Raw genomic sequence first — 13389 nt, 5'->3', positions numbered from 1 at the left:
AATTCAGATTACTGACATATAATGTGAAAAGTAGCAGACCCAACACCTCTAGTTACTGGCTGCCAAACAGAAATGGCACCCTTTATTCTCACTCTTTAGCTTCTGCAAGGCAGCAAACCTAAGAATTCAACAACTGAGTATGTTTTTATAGTGAGTACTTCCAAGCATATTGAAACAGATTGAATTCACCATGGAAGTAATTCATTGAATGCATAAACACAAGAGATTCTGCAGATGCTGAAATTCCAGAGTAACACTGACAAAGTACTGGAGGAACTCAGCAGGGCTGGCAGAATCTATGAAGATAAATAAACAGTCGACGTTTTGAGCCAAGATCCTTCGTCGTGTCTGGAAAAGAAGGGGGCTTTGCCTATCACTCCCCTATCACCCTCTAGCTGGTCTTTCTTTCCCTCCCTCACCTACCACTTGATTCTGGCATTTTCTTCCTTCCTTTCCAGTCCTGACAAAGGTTCTTGACCCAACACGCCAACTGTTTATTCCTTTTCACAGATGTGGCCTGACCTGCTGAGTATTTTGTGTGCATTACTCATTGAATGCATGTTACTGTACCATTCATGGGAATCACAAACCTACCAGAAGCTATTGCTTTAATAACTGCAAATTTAGGTGCAAACTCGGTCAAAAGGGAAACAAGTCAGAGCCAGTTACAGTTTTTATTTCAACATGACCTGTTGGTGGGTTGCAGCATGGCAGTATAAGGTGTTGTTTGTCAGTACTGTACCCAGCTGTTAAATGTTGTAAAAATCATTAAGATGTCTGATTGAGATTAGTGTCTGTCCAGGCATGTGCCCCAGTCCTTATCAATCACATGATGGAATGTGATAAAAGTACATAACAGGTCAGAACAGAGATGTTCATAATTACAGAATCTACTGTATACCTCCAGCAGTTAGCAAATCTGAATAGATTGATAATTGGTAATTACTTTATTACTGTCACATGGACTAAGTTGTGGGGAAAAACTTGGCTTTGCATGCCATCCAGACTGATAATTTCAAAACATATGTATGACCAGGTCTGACAGGGGAAAATAATAACAACATGTTGAATATAATGTTGGCCAACAGGGATGAGATCTGACTTTACAAGTACGAATGTGCAGAATGTGATTGTTTTGCGGCATTCAGCACACCTTGGCTAGACAGAGAATATGGATCAGAAGTTCAGAGGGAACAAGCAATGTTGCTTATTTGATGTAAGTGCCTTTACCAAGTTCAGAATTAGAACCAGAATCAGTTTTGTTATCATTGGCATATGGCATGAAATTTGTTATTTTGCAGCAGCTTTACAGTGCAATACATAGAAATTATTATAAATTACAATAAGTATTTAAAAAGTTCAAGAAGAGAGCAGAAGAGTGAGGTTACGTTCATGGGTTCATGGAATGTATAGAAATGTAATATCAGAGGGGAAAATGTTGAGTGTGTGGTGTTACTCTGTTATTTAAGATCATTCTGGGTCCGGAGGTTGAACTATTCTGGCCTGTCCCTATGCACAGCTTATAAGAATGAGATCCATCTGGACAATATGCATGGGTGAAGTGTGAATATGGACAGTTATTGCACAGTGTAAGGTTGGTTAGCAGGCACCTTTACAAACTAGCATGGTCCTGTAAGCAAGATCCTTCGGAGCAACTCTTAACTAACTGGCAGATCTACTCAACACAGACAAGCTAAGCAAGTTAACCAATTGTCCTGATGTTTCAAGATGGCACTGGTGAATCATTGTGATGTGTTGCAGGCTGCTTACAAGTTTCCAGATATACTACTTCTGACTTACTCTCATTCAATCTACAGCTTACAATTTCCCTTTAAGGGAAGGTATTTTGTACCTTCTTAATGAACTAGAGATTTTATGATCTTCTGAAGGACTCGGCAGACTTAACCCTCAATCTTGCAGGTACAGCACCTTTAAGTGGACCAAGGTACAGCACCATGGCTGGAAAAGAGGGAGGAGAGGAGGACTCCAAGCCAGGCCACACTGAAACACGGTGGGATGAAATGCCCTCTACGCATCACCTTGTTTGACGCTGGAGAACAAGACTGAAGACCTAAGGCAAGATTGCTGTATTGACTGGACTGCAAAAGTGGTTCTGGAGAAGGCAAAAGGGCGGGGGGCGGGGGGGGGGTTCTATTTCATGATAAAATCTTAGCAGTGCTCGGACACTGTGGTCTTGCCATGCTCTTGCTCCCCTGACCTGGAACACCTGATAATTAAGTGCCGACTGTCCTCCTTGCCAAGAGCATTCTCTTCCGTGACCCCAACCACAGTTTACATGCTGCCAAAGACAGATGTTAAAAGTCAGATGTAAGGCATCCGATATTTTGAATGTCGTGATTGGCAAACAAGAAACAGCATGCCCTGACACTTTTCAAATCATTGTCGGTACTTCAATCAGTCTTGTTTGAAGAAACCTCTGCCCATTTATCTTGAACCTGTCACCTGCAGCACCAGGAATGCTACACACTCGACCCCTGTTACACTACGATTAGGAATGCCTGCTGTTCCATACCGAGACTACATTTCAGGAAATCTGATCTCTTAGCTGTCCTCCTTCTACCTGCATACAGGCAGAGGCTAAAGAACAGGATCCAGAGATAAGGACAACAAAGAGATGGTCACGGGAGGCTGAGGAGCTGTTATGTGATTGCTTCAAGTTGGTAGACTGGGCCATGTTCAAAGACTCAGAGGATCTGAATAAGTACATCAAGGTTGTCACAGATTTTGCAAGAACAGTTGTAGATGTGTGTGTTCTCAGAAAATCATTTAGACTCTTCCCTAACCAGAAGGCCTGGATGAACCATGAGATCAAAACATCGGCATTCTATTCTGGTGACCAAGTTAAATACAAGAGGTCCAGCTACAATCTCCAAAAAGCCATTGCACGTGCAAGGTGGCAATTCCAAAACAAACCTGAGTCACCTAAGGATGCTTGACAGTTGTGACAGGGCATGAATGCTATTACGTCCTACAGAGTGACACCAAGCGACAGAAGACTTCACTCCCAAATGTGCTCAGTGCCTTTTATGCTCACTTTGACCATCAAATCATGAAGGTGCTTTCACAAATTTCCACAGCCGCCCTATGACCCTGTGATTTCAGTCTCTGAGGCCGACGTGAAAGCATCCTTCAGAAAGTTGAACTCACAGAAAGCATCCAGAGCAGACGGAATACCTGGTCGATTACTGAAGACCTGCTCAGCGGGCTGGAGAGTTCAGCAATACCTCTAACCTGTCGATTTGGCAGTCTGAGGTAGCCAGCTGCTTCAAGCAGGCTTCAGTTACACTGGTGCCTAAGAAGACCATGGTAACCTGCCTCAATGATTATTATCCAGCAGCACTTACATCCACTGGAATGTAGTGCTTTGAGAAGTTGGTGATGAGATTCCTGTCTGAGAAGTGACTTAGATCCATTCCAATTTGCCTACTGTCACAACAGGCCAACAGCAGGTGCCATTTCATTGGCTCTTCACTCAATCCTGGAACATCTGGACTGCAAAGATGCGTACATCAGGATGCTCTTTATTGACTACAGCTCGGCATTCAATACTATCATCCCCTCAAAACGAATCAATAAGCTCCAAGACCTACGCCTCAATACACTCCTTGTGCAACTAGATCCTCGATTTTCTCACATGCAGACCCCAGCCAGTTCGGATTGGCAACAACATCTGCTCCACAATCTCCCTTTGCACAGGTGCACCACTAGGCACCACAGGGTGCTTAGCTCCCTGCTCTACTTGCTTTATACTTACGACTGAGGCCAAGCACAACTCCAATGTCATATTTAAGTTTGCCAACAACACTGCTGTTGTTGGCTGAATCAAAGCTGTTGACATCAACATATGGGAAAGATAATGCAAATCTGGGTGAGCGGCGCCACAACAACAGCCTCCAACTCAATGACAGCAAGACCAAGGAGATGATTTTCATGAGGAAAGTGGAGCTCCATTATCCAGTCCTCATCAGGAAATCAGAGGTGGAAAGGATCAGCAACTTTAAATTCTTTGGTGTTATTATTTCAGAATACCTGTCCTGGGTACTGCACATAAGTATCAATATGAAGAAAGCATGGCAGTGCCTCTACTTTCACAGAAATAAGCAAAGGTTCAAATGTTATCTAAAACTTTCACAAACTTCTACAGAAGTGTGGTAAAGAGTATATTAACTAGTTGTATCATGGCCTGGTAGGGAAACATCAATGCCATTGTATGGAAAAGCCCACTAAAAGTAGTGGATACAGTTAGTCCATCACAGGTAAAGCCCTCCCCATCACTGAGCACATCTACACGGAGCACTGCCACAGGAAAGCAGCACCCATCATCAAGGACCTCCACCATCTCGCTGTTACCATTAGGGAGAAGCACAAATGCTCCTCCCAAAGGTAAGTGGAGAAGGCCACTTTCTTTCCCCCTTTCATTGCTCCATTTTGTTTTCAGATGTCCAGGGATCCTGAGCAGCAACACTGAGTTGCTAATCAGGCTCATAACTGCACCAGATAAAACACGCAACACTGAGCTATCCTGATACTCAATGACATAAAATGGTGGAGAAGTAATTGCTGGTGATTTCTGTGTTGGCTTTCCCAATCTTTGTGTGGGGGTTAATATTAAGACTGAATGACTTTGTGAAGAGTTCGACCCAGTGTTCAGTGGAACTAATGGCCTGTGCCAAGTGATACTTGCTGTGATTTACAGTCAGAACAGCCCAAAGCAGTGACTGTGGTTGAGCAGTAGGATGAGTATCACATCTGTTCAGGAAATACATGGTCCCAGCTACGCTGAGTAGGTTGTAGGTTTGCTGCTGGGATACTCTGAGAAGTTCAGCAAAAATGCGCATCAGGAGAAAGACTGAAATAGCAGACAGAATGAGAGTGATGGAAATGTTACTAAAATAAAACCAACCACAGAGCGGTGGACATGGAAATAGATAAAAAGAGCAATGAGATGGAAATGTTCCTAAAATAAAACCAACCACAGTGATGGAAGGACTGGGAAAAATAAAGGGCCAATGGAAAGTGACTGTCTCTGCCAAAAGGACTGAAAAGCTCAGTTCATAAATGAGGTTAGTCAGCATGCTGAAAGGAAGCAAAGTTGTTGTGGCAGAATTATTGTACTGATAAGATGGAACAGGGTCAACCCATAGCTGCTGTGCCCGGATTCATAGAAATAGACACACTGATTTGGCTTAAAGCTAAGCTGTACATGGATATCTCCTAATAACATTTTCTAGAAATCACGCTGATTATCCATCTTTCACTCTTCACCCATTTATCCAATTAGCACAGAATAAAGTAAAATTCATACATTCCCCCAGATCACCAGTTGTGTGTGTGTGTGTGTGTGGTATGTCCAATTAGAACGTGTGGATCAACATGGAACTCACACACGGTACACAATTTTTACACTCACTCACATAACTGTGCAAACAGAGTCATCATACATTCTACATTGTCTCATGCATTTGCAGTCTCAATGCACAACTTCTCACACAGATACTTGCCTGAGAATTCATCCCATCACTCATGTCTACCATGCTATAAAGTATCAATTACAAAAGTGAGAAAATCAAAAGAGAAAAAGATAACCAAGCATTTAGTCTGGAATTAATTTTGTGCAAGGCAGTTTTCTTACATGGGTTATCTGCAGGTTGCATTGATATACCTATTAAGTTAGGCAGAGACAGAATGGGTTGATGGTTATCCATTGAAATGATGTGTAATATAGTGAGCAATTCAGGATGTATTTCAAGGCAACCATCTCTCTCTTACACATACTGAGTTTTACTGACTCTGTGGTGAACCTATTGGTTAGTTCCTTATTCTACAAGTCACCATATAGCTAACATAAGATGCATTTGAGTGTGTTTCCTTCTGACTGAAGGAGGCGAAGGGCTTATTGAAGTTGGAAGCTGTTGTGCTCCCTGCTTAACTGTGATTCTGCAGCACAAGTGATTCTGCAGATACTGGAAATCCAGAGCAACACACACAAAATGCTGGAGGAACTCAGCAGGTCAGGCAGCATCAATGGCTGGGACCCTTCAGCGGGAGAACTATGATTCTGTCTTTGACTCTGTCCTGCAGTGCCCTGTCTAGTTCAACTTTTCCACCAGTTCTGACCAACAAGAAGGCAGCAGGGAGCAGGTGATTCTAATCCTCAGCAAACAGTGGCTTCAGACATACAGTACAGGCATGTCCTCACACTCCTCCCAGCGGTCACAGGAAAAACATTCAAACTTCACAGACAACAGTTGTGCTTTGAGTTGAACCTGGGTCACTTGGAGATGCAGGCAGCAGCTCTACTATCTGCACCACTGTGCTGACCAGCTTTACACAGCTTCAAATGTAATCCTATTCCCAGTTTTAGTTCTCTCAAGTGCCTTTGCTTGCGATTATTTATTTACTTAGGGATACAGCATGGAATTGGGCCTTCTTGCACTTCAGGACATGCCGACCTTCAGGACCACAACCCCAATTTAACCCTAACCTAATCACAGAACAATTTACAATGAACGATTGACTGTGGTCTGTCAAGAATTAGAATCACCTCTTCCCTTCTGCCTTCTTGTTGGGCAGGAGTGGAAGCAAAGGATAGGTCACTGTGGGATAGAGTCAAATACTGAATCACAGTAGTCTTGGTGAAGGGTCTCAGTCTGAAACAATAATTGTCTACTCCGCACCATCGAAACTGCCTGATCTGCTCAGTTCCTACCCAGTGCACCTTTAGACTGTGGGAGGAAACCGGAGCACCCAGAGAACACTGACATATTCCACAGAGAGGATATACAGAGACTCCTTAAGGAGGACACAGGGACTGATCTCCGAAGATTGATGCCACTAGCATTGCATTATCTACTATGCTACCATAGCACCCAATTTGAGGGCTATATTGCCTTTCTCCCCTGAAGTAATCAAAATTCTGGAATGTCAGGTTGGAAGGTAAAACCAAGATAAATGTTTCTTCTAGTTTCAACTTTATTATCAAGTATCCACACACACTCAGTGAAACTCAGTCACCATCTCCAGTAACATCTTCCATTTCTTTAGGAGTCTGGGGAGTTCTGGTATGCCACCAAAGACTCTAGCAGATTTCTACAGATGTAATGTGGAGAGCGTTCTAGCTGGTGGCATCACCGTCTGGTATGGAGAGGTCACCGCACAGGGTTAGAAAAAGCTGAAGAGGGTTGCACTCTGCCAGCTCCATCGTGGGCACCAGCTTCCCCATCATCAAGGACATCTTCAAAAGTCAATGCCACAAATGGTGGCATCCATCATTAAGGGCCCCAACACCCAGGGCTTGCTCCCTTCTCTTTATTACCATCAGAGAGGAGGCACAGGAGTCTGAAGACACACACTCAGTGTTTTAGGAACAGCCTCTTCCCCTCTATCATCAGATTTCTGAATGGTTCATGAACCCATGAACACTACCTCATGATTTTTGCTCTCTTTTTGCACCACTTATTTAATTTGATACTTTATATATATTTTTATATAATGTATAGATTCCTTGTGGCTTGCACTGCATTGTTGCTGCAAAACAACAAATTTTACGACATATGTCAATGATATTAAACCTGATTCTGGTTCTGATCTCCAGTACCAGACTTTGCTAGTTGTACACTGACTCTGAAGTTCTATAGAATTATTCAATGATGATACAATCCATCTTTTTAATCTGGGGAACAAACAATGTCTGAGATTTCTTTGGGCTACTCAGCTATCTAATTCCTCCGTCAATCCACTTTACAAAGAACCTCAATCTGATTTATGCCAAATCCAGTAAAAGCCTTTTCTGGCACTGTACGTAAGAAAAACTTTGGGAATATACAAGCTCTTTATTTGTTTTTCAAGTTAAATAACTGGCCAAAATGAACTAAAAAAGCAGGGAAATTTCTAACTGTATATTACACAACACTTACTGCAGTGTTTTCTTGTTCTGTACAAACAATAAAGACATGGATAGTTGACATCACTCTATAATTATTAGCTAATTTTAGATTTTTTTAGATTAACTTTGATTCTAGACCCAGGAAATATGACTTCCCAAACAAAATACTTTGAATCACTTGATTTATGGAACATATCTGAATTTGTCCATCTGACTTATTTTGCTGCTCTTTACAGTTATGACTCATTATTTTCTGATCTCTCATTAGTAGAACCAACTTTCATTTATATAGCACTGCCAAGACTGGTCAATATTCCACGTCACATTGCAAAAGCATAATCAGAAAGAGACAGGTGTTGTCGCACTTGCAGGGATGGGTGGATGACTAAAAAGTGACTTTTACAGAGATATATTCTGAGCACAAAGTCCTCTGACTGAAAGTGCAACTACCACTGGTGGGTTGAAAAAAGCAAAGGAATTTTCAAAAGTGGAATCTTGTGTATAAAGCCATAAAGCTGGACAGAATAAAAATAGGCCTCTTGGCCCATCACTTCCATATGAATCTTTTTGCCTATCAACACTAATCCCATTTGTCTTCATTTGGACTATATCCTTCTATGCCTTGCCAATTTAAGGGTCTGTCTAAGTGGCCCTTAAACTAGTAGGGTCATAGAACACTACTGCACAGAAACAGGCACTTCGGCCCATCTAGTCCATGCCAAACTATTAACCTGCCTAGTCTGTTGAATTCCATCTGGAACATAGTCCTCCATGCCCATCCCAACCATGTACCTATCCAAATTTCACTTAGATGTTGAAACCAAACCTGCATCCACCACTTCCACTGGCTACTCATTCCACACTCTCACCATCCTTCAATTGAAGAAGATCCCACTCATGTTCCCTTTAAGCATTTCACCTTTCACCTTCAACCCATGACCTCTATTTCTAGTCTCACAAAACTTCAGTGGAAAAAGACTACTTGCATTTACCATATCTATACCCCTCATACTGTAATTTTGTATACTTCTATCAACTCTCCCCTCATTCAAAGGATTCAAAGTACATTTATTATCAAAGTATGCCTGCAGTATACAATCCCGAGATTCATTTCCCCCCACAGACAGCCACAAAACAAAGAAAAACCATGGAACCCATTCAAAGGGAAAAAACCATCAAACCACCCCCTTCCTCTAAGCGCAAAAAAAATAAAAATCATGCAAACGGCAACAAAAAAGCAAGTGAAAACACAGGATATAAAATACAACAATCAAAAGGTATATTTCAGACACCCTCCTTCACCAGCAGCAAGTGAGAGGCTGATAGATAGTGTTGAACTCTCACTCGCCTTCCGCACTTGTCTCGATCATTTCAATCTTCCTCAAACAAGAGAAAATCTGAAGTAGCTAGGAATCCAAGCAACACACACGAAATGCTGGGGGAACTTATCAGGCCAGGCAGCATCTATAGAGAAAGGTAAAATTGATGTTTTGGGCTGAAACCCTTCGGCAGGACTGGAGAAAAAGTGCTGAGGAGTAAATGTAAAATGTGGGGGGGGGGGCGAGAGAGAAACACTAGGTGATAGGTGAAATCTGAAGGGGGAGGGATGAAGTAAAGAGCTGGGAAGTTGATTGGTGAAAGAGACAGAAGGCCATGGAAGAAAGAAAAAGGTGGGGCAGGGAGGAAGGAGCACCAGAGGGAGGCGATGGATGGGCAAAGAGATAATGTGGGGGAGGGAAAAGGGGATGGGAAATGGTGAAGGGAGTGGGGGGGTGGGAGGCATTACGGGAAGTTTGAGAAATCGATGCTCATGCCATCAGGTTGGAGGCAGCCCAGACGGAATATAAGATGTTGTTCCTCCGATCTAAGTGTGGCTTCCTCATGGCAGTGGAGGAGGCCATGGATGGACCTATTGGAATGGGAATGGGAAATGGAATTAAAATGGGTGGCCACTGGAAGATCCCGCTTGTTCTGGAGGTTGGAGCACAGATGCTCAGCGAAGCGGTCTCCCAATCTACGTCGGGTCTCACCTATATACAGAAGATGAACAATCTTCCTCAGTACTTTAATTGGCGAGGTTGGCAAGAGGTGGAATTGATCAGAGGCTTGCGCTCTGCCTCCTGCCTTCCCGGCCTCCACGTCGCAAACTTTGGTTGCAGCCTCATGGTAACCTCTCGGAGACAGCAAAGCACCAGATCACCCGATTGAGCCAAAAACACACCGCCAGAATGGAAACAACGTGCTCTAACAGTAGCAGAACCAATCTAAAATAAAAAGAAGACATAATTGAAGTGAAAGGAATTGCTCCATGACCTGCCATGAGGATGTCACCCTTGGCAGCATGGTTCTGGGACCATCTCCTAAACTCTTGGGAATAAAATCTTAAATTATTCAACCTTTCTATAACTCAGGTTCTCAAGTTCTGTCAATATCTTTGTAAGTTTTCTCTGTGTTTTTTTTAGTATCTGATTCCAGCACTTCCTCTTATCCAGATATCACGTGGCAGTGGATGGTGTAAATGAGCAAGGACAGCAGTGATGAAAGGACATCCCAGGAGAAGCACACTGGACCCATAAAAGGAGGTGCCAGCCTGCTGAAACAGTTCCACAGTCATGCTCAACAGTGGTAGGAGCTTATTCAGATTAGAAGTTATTGAACTCACATTTAGACCATGGCACATCCAGTCATGAATGGTAATGGGAGAGGACAATTAAACAACTGATGGAAGAAAAAGGCTTCACCCACAACCTGGTCACCCACGGTGTTTGTGGCTACTAGGTTGAGTGCAAGTCAAAGGTGAATAATCCACTTGGCTTCCTCCTGAGTTCCCCACAGTCAAAGACATCAGTGTGCAACCAAATGGATTTATTCATGTGGTATGAAGGGACATCTGGGAGCGCTAGATACAGTAATGGTTTTGCACCTCAACAACATTACAGTAAAATACTCCTGGGAAGGTTGAAGCCTCAGCTAAGAGCTTCAGCATGCCCACTTTACTGCATCATGTTGGAACTGTGGAAAATCAACCAGGTATATACCTTTGCACAAATGGCAAACCAAATATGATCCAGATAGTTACTAGGCCATAAGTCTAATCTCAATCAGTAGCAAAGTGATGGAAGGTCTCACCCCTGGATCAGGCTGCCCTGGACCTCATCACAGTCCTGATCCAAGTATACATCAAGAGTATGAGGATAAATAGGGAGAGAGTGGGACCACTCGAGGATAAATGGGGGAAAATTTGCTTGGATGCACAGAATGAGAGTGAGGTACTTAATGAGTACTTTGCTTCAGTATTTACCAAGGAAAAGGATATGGAGGACAAGTATGGTGTTCAGAAGTCAAGAAGGAGGAAATGTTGGGCCTCCTAATAAATGTTAAGGTGGATAAGTCCCCAGGGCCTGATAGGATTTATTGCAAGTTATTGAAGGAGGCAAGAAACAAGATTGCTGAGCCCTTCACCAGTATCTTCATGCCCGCTCTGACCACAGGTGAGATCCTGGAGGAGTGATGAGTAGCTAATGTTGTACCTCTATTTAAGAAAGGAACAAGGGAAAATCCTGGGAACCATAGACCGGTGAGTCTCAGGTCATTGCAGGGAAATTGCTGGAGAACAGTCTTAGTGATAGGATATATGAGCATTTGGAAACCCATAGCCTAATTAGGGAGAGCTAGCATGGCCCTGTGTGTGACAAGTTGTGTCTTACCAACTTGATTGAGTTTTTTGACAAAGTGACGAGAGAAATTGATGAGGGTAGGGCAGTGGATATTGTCTACATGGATTTCAGTGGGGCGTTTGACAGAAACCCTCCTGGGGGGTTAATTCGGAAGATTAAGATGCATGGGGTCTGTGGAGAATTGGTGATTTGGATTCAGAACTGGCTTACGCACAGAAGACAAGAGGGAGGAGGATGAAGGGACTTACTCGAGCTGGAGGTCTGTAATTAGTGGAGTTCTACAGGGATCTGTGCTGGGACCTCAGCTGTTTGTAATATATATAAATAACCTGGATAAAATGTAAATTTGTGGATGATACCAAGAGTTGTGGATAGTGGAGAAGACTGTAGCATGAATACAGCATGACATAGAGCAGTTGCAGACATAGGCTGAGAAATGGCAGATAGAGTTTAACCAAGATATATACGAGATGTTGCACCTCGGTAGAACAAATGCAAGGAGGCACTACACTTAAGGGCAAGATCCTTAACAGTGTTGCTGCGCAGAGAGGTCGTGGGATCCAAGTTCATAGCTCATTGAAAGTAGCTACACAGGTCAATAAGGTGGTTAAAAAAGTTTATGAAATTCTTGCTTTTATTAGTCAAAGCATTGAGTTCAAAAGTCAGGTTATGTTGCAACTTTATAGAGCTCTGATTAGGCCACATCTGGAGTATTACGTACAGTTCTGGTCGCCCCTCAATAGGAAGGATGTTGAGGCTTTGGAGAGGGTGCAGAATAGGTTTACCAGGATGCTGCCTGATTTAGAGGGCATGTGCTATCACGAGAGGCTGGATAAGCTTGGGTTGTTTTCTCTGGAGCGCTGGAGGCTGAGGGGAGATCTGATAGACATTTACAAGACTTTGGGAGGCATAGGTTGAGTGGACAGGGAGCATCTGTTTCCCAGGGTTGAAGTGTCTAATAGCAGAGGGCATGCATTGAAGGTGAAAGGAGGCTGGTTCAAGGGGAATGTGAGGAATAAGTTTTTTACTCAGAGTTGTGGATGCCTAAAATGCATTGCCTGGTGTGGTGGTAGAGACAAATACATTAGAGGCTTTTAAGAGACATTTGGATAGGAACATGGACGTGGGGTAGATGGAGGGATAAGGACATGGTGTCGGTAGGAGGGATTGGTATTTGGGTATTTTTGATTTGCTTTATGGCTGGTTCGGCACAACATTGTGGGCCAAACAGCCTGCCCTTGTGCAGTACAGTTCTATGTTCTATGTATACATTCAACATCTGAATTTTAGAGGCAAGGTGGGAGTGACTGCCTTTGCCAACAAGGCAACATTTCAACAACAGACACATGAGATTCCTCAGGTGCTGGAGGGACTCAGTCCAAAATGTCAGCTGTTCATTTCCCTCCATAGGTGCAGCCTGACCTGCTGAGTTCCTCTCCTATTTCCTTTGTGTTGCTCAACATTTCACCAAGCATGGCATCAAGGAATCCAGACAAAAGTGAAAAAAATGTCTTGTACTAGATATTTCATAATAAATTCAACTATTTTGCATTAGACTTTTATTTCTTTAGTGGATTTGCATCGGTCTTATAGTTCACAGAATGAATGGAAAATAATATAAACCATCTCTCAAAAGTTTTCAAAATACTTTACCCTGATTAATATATCTAAAACTATTTACAATTCATAGCTTGTGTAGTAATTTCCCCTCCTTTGATTTGATTGATGAGTTTACCTAAACTAGGCTGAAAGCAGAATTGCATTCAGGACTGAGTTATGAACCTTCTGCATTTACATTAACAGTGA

General features: G+C 42.8%; 1 long non-coding RNA gene across 1 annotated transcript; it reads left to right on the top strand.

Moving 5' to 3' along the window:
- Positions 1-1191: 1191 nt before the first annotated feature.
- On the top strand, positions 1192-13067 carry LOC134347654 (uncharacterized). Its single transcript, XR_010018222.1, has 3 exons — positions 1192-1216; positions 10399-10531; positions 12994-13067. It is a non-coding gene; the product is annotated as an uncharacterized LOC134347654 (long non-coding RNA).
- Positions 13068-13389: the final 322 nt, after the last annotated feature.

This window comes from Mobula hypostoma, chromosome 6 (genome assembly GCF_963921235.1).
Source record: "Mobula hypostoma chromosome 6, sMobHyp1.1, whole genome shotgun sequence".
NCBI lineage: Eukaryota > Metazoa > Chordata > Chondrichthyes > Myliobatiformes > Myliobatidae > Mobula > Mobula hypostoma.
This window is presented reverse-complemented; position numbering and strand designations above follow the sequence as displayed.